Genomic DNA, 15362 nt, shown 5'->3' with positions numbered 1-15362 from the left:
AACTTGAATTCTAAATCTAAATGATCCTCTAATCAATCTTCCTTTATTCTCCCCAGTGCATCTTCCCCACAGGAAAAGGCTGTAACAACACTAGGCTACTGAACAGTTTGTGGATGTGGATGCTTACGTTATAAAAGGTGAGTTTCAGGTCTATTCTTGTTGGTGAATATGTCTGATGTCCTAAACTTAAACCATATATTTGTTCAATGTCCTGTTTCAAGTTACATAATAAATAAAACCTTTTTTTCTCGCTCTCTCAAGACTTTCTATGAAAGCATTATGATATTTTCAATCTTAGGCATATTCGCCATTCTATTTTTTTCAGTGGTCCAAATTGTCTTTGCCTCATGTTTTGCATGTTCATACGGTGAAAGTTGGTCTACAATCAAAGGAAGAGGCTACCCTATGGAGGACAGTAACAGCAGATCTGATGTTGATGTTACCTTGTGAATTACCATGCATGTGTTAATGTGGATAGATTTGCAATGGAGACCAGAGCTGGGTCCTTCTTGACAATGCTCACAAGTGATTCCTTTATGCCCACTAAAAGCCATGTTGTTATGTTATATTACATTATGTTGTATTACATTATATCATATGCCATGTGTATTTGTACAGTGCTTTACATTATTAGTTTATATGTCTAATAATTGCTATTTAACTGTATTTCATTCATTTCTAATAACAGCATTTGTGTATTTTTTCCTATTTGTTAGACAATCACTATAACCTACATAAGAACACAACAGCAATAATAATAATACATAGTTTATTATTATTATTAATAATAATAATAATAATAATAATAATAATAATAATAATAATAATAAACAACTACTGTCTGACCAATGGGGTTAGGGTTTATAAGGAGGGGCAAGACATTGTGCCACCAATCCGAGGTAAGACTTTTGACCAATTGAAGAATACTTGGTGGCCCAAAGGTGTGAAATGCAAAAGCAAGCACCCCCAGAGGATATTTCACCAGTGCAAGTAATGACTCCCCGCTCTCCTGGTACATATCCAGGAGAATCTGGGATTGTGTGACTCGTCACACGATAGCAAACTCCCAGATACACCCAGTTATCTGTAAAAACTTTCATGTTACTTTATGGATTTTGCCTTACATTCTGAAAGACTATCAAGTAATTTTCTGCGATCACATTTTTGTCTGCCACCCTTAAGGTTACCAAGCTTATGTGGTAATATTACTAACATTTGACTACTGTTGCCTTTGTGCAAATTAAAAACAAAGCTAATAACATGGGTCAGGAAAATAGGCTACTCCTCTAGGATTACGCTGGTTGCCCCTTTAGCAAATCAACTGTAGGTGATCGCCTCAGTGATTCTCAGTTGGCGCCGCCTGTTCAGTCACATGATTCTGTTGAAATACGAAAGCGAAAGTAATTGCAGCCAAATGGTTTTTTGATCTAGCACCTTCGACACTATACTACAGGACGGAATTGTTGAAAATAAATGCTCACATGTAGCTGTTTTGTCGGATTCATTGTTTGGTGTCATTGCCATAGCAGGCTACTAGATCCGATCGGTGTGAATACTGGGGCTGCGACAAAAAATGTCTTTCAGAGGTATTTTGAGTGCCGCCATTCTCGTCTTCTCCGAAGGTATGCTGACAGGTTATACGTCTCTTTACCATGTCATCTACCAACAATTTCATTTTCTATAATTGACTAATCACCAAACTAATATTTGTATTATTGCTAATAGGATTGATATTACGGGGCCCCATCAGTCCCCTGGTTGCCCAACCAGGAGGTGTTTTGCAGCTTCCTTGTTCTGTGGAGACCCCCTTACCTCTTGATGAGCTGGAGGTGGAATGGAGAAGGGCGGACTCAAAGGAACTTGTTCACCTGTTTCAAGAAGGACAAAGCAGACCAGAATCACAGAGCGATGCATACAGGGACAGAGCGCACTTTTTTAGAACGAGGGAGATTGCCGAAGGGAACTATTCTATACTTCTTCGCAATGTTACAAGTGACGATGTTGGAATTTACAGTTGCGGCGTTTACAGAAAGGAGGAAACCGATGAAATTGCAGTTGAAATTGAAATTGGTGAGTAAAAACAATCTTATACTTTTTATGATTTGCGGTTACACATGAAGCGAGATTTTACAACCTGAGCTGTTAATAAAAGAGGATTGTTTTGACATGTAGCATAGTGTTGTATGCACACAAATATTAACCATATTGTTATCAACCTCCTCATTGCAATTTTCTGTCAGTCAGTGAGGACAACAATTCAATACCGATAAATAACTAAAACATTGCATTTCAAAGACCCAGACATTCAGACATATGATGTATACCTTCCGATAGATTGTTTTCCTGTGTGAATGTATTCAATGGAAACAAGTTGATTTACAAAGGGATATTATTCTTACATTTCTATATAGCCCATGCTTAGCTAAAATATCTCTCAAAGGTTACACGATATTGTCTTATATTCAAACAATCTGAAAAGATAAAGACTCATATAGCATTCATCGCATGGCACCCTGTGTGCCTCAGCAGCTAGCCTCTCCGTGCAGTTTCTTGAACACAACGTGTTCTCTCTTTTTAAATCGCTTTAATATTGTCAATCCACTTGTTGAGGTCAGCTTCAACCACGGGTGCGCATCCATTTTCTGTCTCTATCACTAGCAGCTACGACTGTTTCTCGTTGTTTGAGTAGACTACACAAGCACAGGAACACCAGGTTTCGCATCTCGTCGACCCATTTTTGGCAGTTTGTTATACGCTTCAAGGAGACGTTTTTCATTGAGAGGAATGTTGCTGTGCCTTCTTGACTATTGCTGAGGTGTTGGCAGACCAGGAGAGTTAATCTGATATGTGAGCTCCCAATAACCAATAACTTGAAGGTGTGGACCTTCTCCACACAGACCCCACTGATGTGGAGTGGGGCCAGGTCTACACTCCACCACCTGTAGTCTAGTATGAGTTCCTTTGTTTTTGTAGTGTTCAGTGACAGATTGTTGTCTGAGTACCACATTGCCAGTTTCTTTGTCTCATCTCTGTAAGCTGATTCATCGTCTCCTGAGATGAATCCGATCATCGTAGTGTCATCAGCAAATTTGATGATTGTGTTAGTGGGGTGGTAGGAGTACAGTCATATGTGTACAAGCAGTAGAGTAGTGGGCTCAGCACAGTGCCGCCGCTCCCATAACGCGCACTGTGCGTAGGGCACCAAGTCCTGAGGGGGCACCAAAAAATAGGCAACTGAAAAATCATCATAGTTATAATAATTATAATCTGATATTATTTCAGTATAGAAATATTAGGCACCTTTTAGGCATCTATATCACAAAACAGGCAGAACAAGAGATATATTTAATTGCTCAAAAAAAGTTACGATGGTGCCCCCCCCAACCCCCCCCCCATATACACCCTCAACTTCCCAAGCTCGCCGCTGGTGCCCTTTCCTATCTCAGTGGCATGACGAACTTTGACAGTAGGCTAGGTGAACTTTTCGAAATGGCCTCAAAAAGGCAACAGGAGTCTGAAACTGCGAGATGATGCCCGTGCATCACTTTCAGGTAAGTCCATGTTTAATCATTGTTAAATACGGGAAATGTGCTGCTAATTTAATGGTTAGCCTATGCATACACCTCGAACTAGCTGACGTTATTGCTAATGTTGGCACACTCAAATATGAGTCATTCCACGCCAAACGTACCAATTTAAGGACATTTCCCCACTCGACCGTCTCAGATTTGGCTGAAAAAATTCAAGGTCGTTCATACACTTCTTAATAGGTATAGTCCCAAATATTAGCTCCCTACTCCCAATGGTTTTGTCACAAAAAGATATTTTAGGGGGGAGGGGGTGCCTGTACCTAAGACGCTTTTTTAGCAGCGTTTTCTGAAGAGCCCCTTGCTATTACTAGAAAAAGTATTTAAGCTAGCTCCTTCAAACTTTCCAAATTTTACTCTACACTTTGTTGCAGCATCTGTGAAGGCCTGTGGGAAGCTCAATGTTAAAGCTATAAAAAACTGCCCCTATGTGAGGAATGGTCTGGAAGATATTAAAGCTTGAAAATGGATGAAAACACATTTTGTGCAATTTTTGGCATGCTATAGCAAAAAAAATTACAGCATTTACCAACATGAAACAATTTTCTTTTGGAAAGATTAGATATTTGTTCTTAACATATCAGAAATTGGTGATGGTGTTCTGCCTCGTTTTCTCAAAATATTTTTTTGAAAATATGGGATTTTTGTACACGCCCCTCAATGGCCTATGGACGCATATTCAAATGGTAACAAAAGGTAAGTTTATAACACAGAGCTTAAACTGCGTTTGTGTATAAAATCTGTGTATAATGTCAAGTCTTTAGCTTTAACATTGAGCTTTCCACAGGCCTTCAAAGATGCTGCAACAGAGCGTAGAGCACCCCCTCACCCCTAAAACATCCTTTGTGACAAAACTATTGGGAGTAGAGAGCTAATATTTGGGACTATACCTATTAAGAAGTGTATGAAGAACCTTGAATTTTTTTTCAGCCAAATCTGAGACGGTCGAGTGGGAGCCCACTTGACATGGAATGACGCTTCTAAGTCTTTGCTTTATTGGAGAAGATTGCTTACTTGTATACTTCTGCTTTTAAGTTTGTATTTATGGATGACTATTTAATTTCTAAGAAGATTTTGCACATCCCAATACTTGTGTGTATGTATGTTTTGGCTGTTTTGTGTACTGTGTTTACAAAGTAGATTTTCCTTTTTCGTTTGAATAAAATGGCATGGGGCATCATAAAGGAGTTATGCTTAGGGCACCAAAATGGCTAGCAGCGGCACTGGCTCAGCACACAGCCTTGTGGAGAGCCAGTGCTGAGTGTGATGGTGGAGGAGAGTTGGGAGCCGAGTTTCACAGTCTGTGGGCCGTTTGTGAGGAAGTTATTTGTCCAGGTGCAGATGGAGGGGGAGAGGCCTAGTGCAGCTAGTTTGCTGACTAGTATGTCTGGGATGATTGTACTGACTGTTGAGCTGTAGTCTATGAAGAGCATTCTTTCATAGGTTCCCTGTTGTTCCAGGCGGCTCTGTGCGGTGTGAAGGGCTATGGCGATGGCATCTTCCATGGACCTGTTTGCTCTGTATGCAAACTGATGTGGGTCAAATGTGGGGGGAAGTTCATAGTCTTTTTAGGAAGGCCTATGAAAAGACTATTGCAGTAGTGAGCCCTGCTGGAGATAAATGAGTTTTTCTAAATCATGTTTTGACATAAGGCCTCAAAGTTTTTGAGATGGTAAAAAGCTTAAAGTTATTGCTTTGACATGGTTGTTAAAACTGAGATTGCAATCAATTGCTGTTAAATTGGTCATTGCATTGACAAAGAGATTCTAGAGGACCATAATCTTAAGGTGAAAGGGCTAAGTAAATGTCAGTGTCATCGACATAGCTATAATAAGAAACCTTATTGTTTTTAACGATAGGCTTATGTCATTTAAAACCTTAATGAGAGCTGTTTCAGTGCTGTGATTAGCAGGGAAACCTGACTGAAAGTTGTTAAAATAGCCATTGGATGTTAAGTAGTGGTTAGTTGATGAAAAACGATGTTTTCAATGAATTTGCCAAGAAATGGTAGATTGGATATGAGCCAGTAATTGTTTTGTATGGAAGCATCTAGATTATTCTTTTTAAGTAGGGGCATTATAACAGCTGTTTTTAGGGACTTAGGTAATGTGCCAGAGAGCAGTGATGAGTGTAGGCAAAGTATCTAAGCAGCATTTGAAAGAATTGAGGCACAGCTTTTCCTTGTTTCATTGTGTGTCAAAGTCAATTCTGACATCAGGATTTCCCCTCTCTTTGTTGCTAGTAATCCCAAATGTTGAGCTTCGTTTAGTATCGTTTTAAACTCTCCAGATGACCGTGATGCCATTTTGCCACCTGTAATGGCGTTGTCACAGCTAGGACATAAACAAATTCCCGCCATGGGAAGAAGGCTGTTATCCTAAATGTGATTTATTTTATTCTCAAAAACGAACTTCTGCATCATGTGAAAGACACGTTGACTTCACTATTTATTAAGATATGTTAAATATGGAATGTTCAATGCCTTATCGCGCTGATGTGTCCGAGCCCGACCCGAGCCCGATTATAATTTCTAAATATTTGTCCGAACCTGGCCCGACCCGTCGGGCCCCGTCGGGTTCCGACGCATGTACAAGCGTGTTATAACAAGCTTGCTAACATCGCTAACGAGATGTCTTGCTAGCGGCTAAACTTCGCCAAACCTGTTGAAATCTCCTTACTTTGTTTACAACTTTCATAACACAGTCAAACATCAAGCAAGTACAACACAAGACAAAGCAGACGTCCTCTTTTACCCGGACATGTCCTCTTTTCGAGACCTAAATGCGTCCGGGTAAAAGAGGACGTCTGGTCACCCTAGTAAGGCTACTCGTGTTAGGCTGTATATGGGTGAGCTTGGGGGTGTTCATGGTTATAATCACATTTGCTAACCTGTCGTTCTTTGAACTCTCTGAAAAGTTCGGGGTGTCTGTATGATAGGTGCTTAGCCATATTCAACGTGTTCCCTCCCTTTGCCTAATTGGATTTGAAGCAGGTTTTACAGACGGGTCTGTGTATGTCGATGGGTTTTCCTTCGGTGTCTGCTTCGTACCCAAAGTATTTCCAGATCTCACTTCTGGCCTCTTTTCTCTACAAGCCGAGTATGGTCGGCAACAGCTCCCCTGCAGTCAATGTGTGCAGGCAGCCTGTCAGGGAGCGGAACAGTGAGTGCGCTCTGATTGCGTGCTTTTTTAACGAAGTATCGGTACTAAAAATATGCAAAATCGTATCGTTTTTAACGTATAGTGCAGTTAAACCATGGCTTAATATTTTCTTTTTTCCAAGTTTGCTGGGAACATAGCAGTCAGGCCTCTTATTTCAGAAACAATGAACCCTAACAGTTAGGTTACCAATAAAAGGTAAGCCTACTACTTCTTTGCTTTCAGCCAGCTGCCTGTTGACATTTTCAGACAACAGTGAAGCTCGCTTCTTTTGCACAACACCACTTTTAAAAGTAAATTTTCCATTCAGAAGCTTTTTATCATCCATTTTGCCGTATCGCGCTCACCATTCACTCAAACCGTAACGTTAGCCTACTACACAGTTTGCGAGGCCAAAAAGAATGTTAATCTAAAAAAAAAAAAAAAAAAAACTCGCGTTAATCTCGCGATAAAAAATGTATGCCGTTAAAATGGGTTTGCGTCAACACCGTTAATAACCCGTTAAACTGACAGCACTAATTATTATAAATAAACTTTGCGTTCAAATAGAACCTTGGCTGCAGTGAACTCAACAATGTAATCTGTGCATATGACTGCAACAATTACTGTGAATGGTGTCAACAATATGCATGGTATAATATGGACTGCTAAGTGTCAGAATAGGCCAAAAGTAGTCGCTGTATGGGCAACACAACAAAACCAATATAACAAACAGCCTCCAGTCCCAAGAATGGCAAAATACTCCGACCTTAAGTAAATGGTTCAGCGTTCTGTGAAGACACAGTGAATGGTGGTTATAAAGCAATGTGAAGTTACTTACCTTTCCCATATTTTGACTGCCATATACTGTATTTCAGACGCCACCAATGTTTTTAATAAATAAACCAAGGTTGTTTACTGAAACAGCACTAAATAGGAAAGATCCATAGGCTTCTAAAAATGTAAGGAACTATGTTTGTGATTGTGTCAGTTGTACACTTATAGGGTGTGCAGCGGTAACAATATATGACTGCTTATGCAAGCACAGGACAGGGGAATACATGATCATCAATACAAAATAGCCAAACAGCAGTCATTGGGCTCCAAGCACATGCAGTAGCAAAAGTTTGTATGATTTTGTAAATATTCCTTAAGAATTTAAAGTAAAAATGAGTTCTGAAGATAGACCAAACCATGTCAGAGGAAAAGAGGAAACCATGGTGTAACATCTTGTAGCAACATCTTATGACTGATTTGTTTGAAATTTGGTAAATGCCTTCTATATGCAATTAATTATTAATGAGCTTACAGAGAAATTTAAGAGATGTGAGCAAATCAAGCCAAGTATAAGCATACCAAATTTCCCACTTTTGGTTTAAGAAGTTCCTGAAAGATATTGAAATGTGTCAGTCGCAGCGCCCCCTCCTGACAAAATAATGTAGCCAACTATAAGCACATATCTTTCTTATGCTGTTCTTGAGATACTGAAATGTGTCAGTTGTAGCAGCCCCCGGAGGACAAAAGTTCACAAAATGTGGCGTGCATCTAAAAAACATGCGCAATTTTGTAAACTTCGAACCTTTACATCACAAGATATTGGCTAGTGTAGCAGTAGATTTTTTATATAATATATAAAAACAGGTGTTCCTTTCGCACAAGTTGATTGAGGGAGTGATATCTAATGGGTAGGACTGGTGACAATTTGATTTTCTTCCTAATATGACAGCTTGTGTTAAACTGTAGTGAAGTAAATAGGCCAAAATAAGGTATAAACAGAAGTGTTTGAGAATAACTCAATTCAATTGATTTGACTCTCACACTGAATAATTTTGCAGGTATGAAAATTCTCATTTGTATTTTTCTATTTGAATCAGTATTTCTCTATATTCCTACTGAATGCCTCAGGATGTTCCTGTTTGGAGCTCTGTGTGCCTTTGTCGGTTTGCCTTAATGATTAATTCCACTACACGATCAGACACTTTATATGTTTAGCAGAAGTATTTTTGTTTTTCTTTGCTGTATTAATTAGTTAAATAGTAGTTTTGTAACCCCTTCTCAGACTGTGAGAAGCTTCTGTGAAAGAGCAATGTTTGAAGAAAAACTAAATGGAATTGATTTGACCCTCTTACAATGAATAATTTTGCAGTGAAATATCTGAAGGTAAAGCAGTGGTGTTGCGCAGTTGATTCCTGTGGTGGCTGGAAAGATGAACATAGGAAAGTTTGATCAAGAAATTTTACAAATGGAATAAAAAAAGTGATTAAGTGATAAAAGCTGACTGATAAAATAGGGGGTTGATCTGCAAGCGGTGGCTTGCCTGCTTGCCAAAGCTACGTCTACCTAGCATTTCTACAGTGAAACTAGGAGTCTGGAGCCCTGTGTCTAGATGTTCAAGTTCAACATTCATAGTCGTTTAAGTTTCCTATAGCTGGTAGTTGCCCTTATTTAGTTCATCATTTTAAAATGAATAAATATGTTTAATTGTTTTTTTTTCAGAGCGCTTGGTGTTGACAGGAGCAGACCATGCTGTGTCTGCCTATGCAGGTGAAGAGGTCATTCTGAACTGCTTTGTGGATTCTTGTGGATATTCCTCCTGAAGAGGTGTCCTGGTTCAAGGTTGACTCAGATGAAAGCCACATGCTAGTTCTGCTTTTTCAAGACAATGAAACTTATCCAGGAGATTCAAGTTACCAAGGCAGAACAGAGTTTTTCACTTCAGAGATCCCCAAAGGCGACTTCTCACTGCGACTGAAGGATGTCAGGACTGAAGACAAAGGAGAGTACATCTGTAAAGCCTTCAGTGGTCTTCTATCAGCAAACACTACTGTTATGCTGCAGGGTAGGAGTTCATCACACACAAAAAAATTTCTAAAACTCAACAGTATTGCCAACATTCAGCCTACACATTTGAGCAAGTATGGGTATGCCTATTATGGAGATATTATATAGACCTGGAGAGTGAGGAATTACCACCCCCTTTCATTTCAATGGCCGATGCTAGGCTAGCTACTTCCGCCATGGAAGTACCAAATTGACTGCCGACATTTTTTTAAATGTTGTCAAATGGGTGCTCACTTCCGCCACCATTTCTACGAAAAGCCAATTAAGCGCCACGTTACAGATGGCCTCAAAAGTGTGAATTGCTGGATGTTTCTGGCTTGAAAACTGCCCTCTGGCACGAGCCTCCTCATGCGTGCATGTTGACAACATTCCTCATTTCACCTGGAAATGGCTTTGTGACTGTCATCAGTTTTCAACATCCACCAATCCGCATGGACGGCACACTGTCTTTTAGTGCCTGTTGTCATATGTTATGTGGTGCCTTATAGACTTTTTTTTAGAAATGGTGCTGGAAGTGAGCACCCATCGTCCAATGTTTTTAAAAGATGTCTGGCTAACTGGCTGAAGCTTACTCTCCAAATCTTGACTGATTGGTGTCTGTCTGTCTGTCAAAAAGTTCAGCATGGAAAAATCCCTATGGAAAAATGAATGCGTTTTCACAATGAAGGCATAAAAAGTCGGTCTATTGAAACATAACTACCGTTATGCTAAAGCAGAAAAAGAATGAACTACATCGTGTGACTTGCCTCACTCAACACAAGGGACTCTAGAGTGGTATTCATGGTTACAGACAACTCGTAATCTTAACGTTACTGCTCTAGCACCTAAAACTTCTGATATATTTTATTTACCAGATTGTGGCTATCAATCCTTGTGAGAACACTTGCAATCCCTGATTGGTAAAGCTAGCTATTGTTAGCTTCAGCTCACCTTATGAAATTGGTGATGCATTAAGCTAAGTGACTTCCCTTGTAGTCTGATATTTTTTGCTGGTAGTGGAGGGATAGCAACAGACATATCTTAGAGTTATAATGGGTCTACGGACTATACAGAGACGACATACACGTGCATTTTAATGAACATAATCAAATGCAGGGTTTCTCAAGCAGTTATTTAACTGCCATGGGTGTGTGTCATCTTTGTTTCCAAAACCACATTCATTCTCTCATAGGGATTTTCATTTTAAATCTGCTGCATACAAAATTCTGTGTGTCACTCCCACACTCTGCGGTATGCAAATAGACTTCATGTGTTGCTGTCAGTAATTTGGTGCCTTGTCTATGACAGCCTAGTCTCATGGGGTCAGGCGTTACTGCAGCACCTCTCACAAAGGCCAAAAGACTTTTATTCTAAGCCACACCCCTAACTACTTGACATCTGTGGACTTTTAGCATCCTGTCTTTAGGAGGTGTTTGGATTGGTTTAGACATTAAAAATGTTAATGCTGTAATCATTCCACCATAATTCAGGACACATTTCACCATGGATGTGTCTAGACAAGTATTAGTGTACATCCGGCTCTGAAAGTGTAATTACAACTTTCAGTTTTCTAGTAGAAGAGTTTTTGTTCAAATTGTGCCTACAAATGAGGATAATCCAAAATGTCACCTAGAGCTGTTCATTTAAGCCCCAGTTTCTACAAGACAATACCTAAAGCGTATATGAAAAAAGATAGGTAGCTATGGTTATTAATTGACATAGCTATGATTCAACCATTTTTTCTTCTTCATAGGTCTCTTCTCTATGGAACGATGGGTGTTAATATTGTGCTGTTCTTCCATTATAGTGGCACTTGTTTCTGCTTTGATCCTTTTGAACATCAAAGGTAAGTTTATGTAGTGTTCACATAATGTCTGTCTTTTTTTCTTTTGGAACCCAATCAGATTTTGTCTGAACCACGTCCAAATCCAACCAGAGCCTACCTGAGTAACACATTTTCCAACGTCCATTCCCAAAATGGGTCAAGACACACCTTATATATATAGGTCTTATTAACATGTACATCATCAGGGTCACGGAGGGGAAGGACACTGAATTTTTTCTCTTATTGTTAAAATGTTGGTTTTGAAAAAGGTAATAAAATCGTTACTGCCACAGGTTATAGGTACAGAATGTTTGATTATATATTGTGCTTTTTCTTTTAGATGTTGTTAAAGAGAAACCTTGGGTTGTTTTTATTATTTTCAGTCAATGAAGAATAGGTTGGTTTTGCATCGGAAAGTACCTTTTTATAGCTTACAAGCTATATCCAAAGTTATCCTTCCATGCCAGATGAAATACCTCAAGTCTGAAGGAGTGCCATTGTCTTTCTAGTTTTTGAGTAATTAATTTAAGTGCATGAGTCTGGGCAGTGTACCATGGGGCAAGTCTTTTCTGTTTTCTTATTGTCTTTTTTAGTGGTGCAACAGTGTCAAGGCTTGAGCGAAGCACACTTGTAGCACCATCTGTTAGTAGGTCACTATGAGGTGGGGATGTGCTTGTGCCACCTGCAATGCCTGGAGTAAGAGCTGAGGCCGTGGTGGACTGAAATAATTGGGATATTGATTTAATGGAAGGTTTCTCGTTGAACAAATTGATCATCCTCTCTTGGTGCCTGTACTTCAATATGATCACAGTTAATCACACCAATTATATTGGGAAAACCTGGCATTGCTGTGAAACACATTTTAATACTGTCCACCGCACTGTCAAATATACCTTCAAGTCAACAAGGTCATCCCTTCCCATACAATTGACATGACAGCTACTGACAGTTCAGTTAGGGCGTTATAGACACAATAAACAAACATTCATGAGAATTCCTGACCGCAGTGATACACGGACTGTTTAGCCCGCTTGCATCATCGTTAGTTCCACTTGGTGTTGCCAATCTGCAAAATACAAATGCATACACCACCTTGAGAGCATGTGCAGAGGTACACATGTTTTCCCGACAAGCATCTTTTTACAAACACCGTTTCATCTGTAGAAAAGAGCTCAGCATGATTTTAGTGTGCACCTTTGATACATGTGGCCCTTCAAGTCCCACATTCTTGAGTTCTTTGCCCATGCTGAGCCATCTGATAAATGTGTGGTAGGGCAGGTCTGCATGTTTAGAGTCAAACGCAGTGCACTTGGGTAAAATTGCAGATTGCCCGCTGCTGAAGCGGATAGAGGGAAGTTGCGCTTCTCGTCTAATACATATGCATTAATGGGAGGGTATAAGGGAAAGTGGGTGTTCGCCGCAAAAAGATGGGAGTAGATGACAACTCATTGATTTTACTTGTAATAGTCTGCCAGATAGCATTTTTCTCCGAAGGCAGTGTATTTCTGCCTTGTACTGTGTATAAGTTTGCTGTAACCTCGTGAACCAAACACGTTGTGCGCTGTATGCGGTTTGGCGAAGGCGCTGATTGCGCTGCCCTCACAAATTTATGTAAATGAGGCTCTTTATCCTTTATCCTATCCTGTTTTGCCCTGGTCTGTTTTAGACCAAAGATTCCTACTGAATAGATTGACAACAGTAACGAACAATGACAAGTTTAAAAGTTATATTCTTTATTATTGAAGAACAATCTTACATTTGTTGACGAATGTGATGTTGACTGTTGAATAGTTATAAAATAGATATAAAAACATTTACCAGTTATAGCATATGAATATTTGCATGGATCTAACTTTGTTAATAGTGGCATTTCAAGTGGCATTCTTGTATCATTATATGGTCTAAGTATCATAATAATGGTTTTAAAAGCATATCAGCTGAACTCATGCTTAAACTTTTTTTTACGCAGCTAAGCAAAACTTTAACTGTTTAACAAAAGATGCCATACAAGGTCTGGTTTAGTAACAACATAAACAATTAGTATTTTCTTGTCTACAGACATAAGCCAAAGAGCCTTGATGCACTATGTGATGGTCTTTGGTCCAAGTGTCCTTATGTTCACGGCATTTGTGTTATGGGGCGTTATTGAGGGTAAGTGTTGTCAAATTATCAAAGAAGTATTTACCGTTATAATACTCACTTGCCCCCACTCATTTGGTGGTTGGTAGATGATTTGAATTTTACTGCTGTATGTTTTGTTTTCTCATGTCTTGCCGTTGTAGGATTCCGGACTGAAGTGGTTACCTGCTCAGCTCTCAACCTGATTCGCTTCAATTTGCTGTTCAAGACTAATCTATACCAGGAAGGACTCCCAGGTTTGAGAATGATGAAGCAAAGGCTTCAGTATTATATTTGGAACCTACATTTTCTAGGCCATATCTTAACCATAAAATAAAATATAATAGTATAATAACACTAATATAATAGTGTGACAGCACAGTAAAAGTATAGAATGGACATGATCAGTTGAATCATCAGAAATCGCCACCCTATGTAAGTTTGCCTTCAGTGTTGACATTTATTCTTTAACCATTCCAGCACAGGATGCCTATCTGCACCAATATTATTATCATCGTTTTTTGTGTGGTTGGTTGGTGTTGACAATTCAGCAGCAAATTGTGCATAGTTTTAGATACTCGGAACATCCTACTCAAATTTACATCACAGACAGGAACCAGTCCCCTGCAGCTATCCCTGATTTCACAGTTTAAAATTTTGATGATTAAGATTTACCAAGACTTTCCTTTACAATACATGTAGACCAGTCATGTTACACTATGCAGGAGATTACAAAAAATCATATCAAACATTGTGATTTTTAAGGAAATATTCACATCTGATTATTAGTTTCAAACTCACTAGGATTTTTATCTAACGATCTAAGCGCACCTGAAACTTGTGGCGCTAGTGCATTTAGGCTGTGTTCAAATCCACTTTTGCTACTTTCACAGGAGAAATAAATAGTTTCTGCACCAGGCGCATGGTTCAAAGAGGTTGCTTTTAATTTCTTAATTAATCAAGGGTGTGTTTTGGGCATAACATGCAATAAACCAATCAAAGTGCCATCTCCCATTTCCTTTAAAATCCAGATGTGCTTGCATATTGCTGGACTGATATTATAACAGTGGATTTGCCAGTAAGAAAGAATGCTTTTCTGCAGGATTCCACCAAGCCTCACTGATTTCAAAAAGTTTAAACCACGTGCTCCAGTCTGACTGTAGCAAAGGCGTTGCTCTGCTCTTTGTAAGATAGGGCCCACTATCTAATATATAAATTACACTCTTATTCTTGGTGTAAAGGATGATGTGGTACTAGTCTTGTCTTGGGATATGTAGTAAATTTCCTTTCTAAATTATTTTTCTGAAATCATTCTCTTGGCTTTAATGTTTTATAGTGGTACATCTGACATTAACCTAATGTGTTGCTTCTACAGAAATGATCAAGGCCATCATCAAGAGATCATTTCACTTTGAGTACTTCATTGTTCTCAGCATTTTGTATTATGGTAAATATTCAGAATTTTTCTGTGAAGTATTTGTGACAAAGGGATCTCACATCATCTTAAAAACGTTTGTGATCATTGTTGTGTATGAAGTTCCACGACATGATAGGGGGAGAAAATCCAACCACAGTGAGGTAACACTTTCATACACAAGAGCTGCAGCAGTCTGATGAAGCCAGTTTAAACTACATGCACCTCACATTAATTGCTGAAACAGAAAGACACCTGAAAAAAAATTGGTACGTAGTATATTTTGAAACTCGATGGATGTCTAACACTATCCATATTATAATTCATAGCTATCAAAGGATAAACTGTTTAAGAATAATGTGGTTGGCCAGTCAGGTGTGAAGTTGAATTAGTTCTGTTGTCAGGGTGAATTAGCAAAGACTTGATGAAAAACTGGTGGGTGGAGAGGATCTGGTTTTACT

At 39.1% G+C, this 15362-nt stretch overlaps 1 pseudogene; it reads left to right on the top strand.

Moving 5' to 3' along the window:
* The first annotated feature begins 1573 nt into the window (after window positions 1-1573).
* Window positions 1574-15101, top strand: LOC105888979 (annotated as a pseudogene).
* Window positions 15102-15362: the final 261 nt, after the last annotated feature.

The sequence above is a fragment of the Clupea harengus genome, chromosome 6 (assembly GCF_900700415.2).
Source record: "Clupea harengus chromosome 6, Ch_v2.0.2, whole genome shotgun sequence".
NCBI lineage: Eukaryota > Metazoa > Chordata > Actinopteri > Clupeiformes > Clupeidae > Clupea > Clupea harengus.
This window is presented reverse-complemented; position numbering and strand designations above follow the sequence as displayed.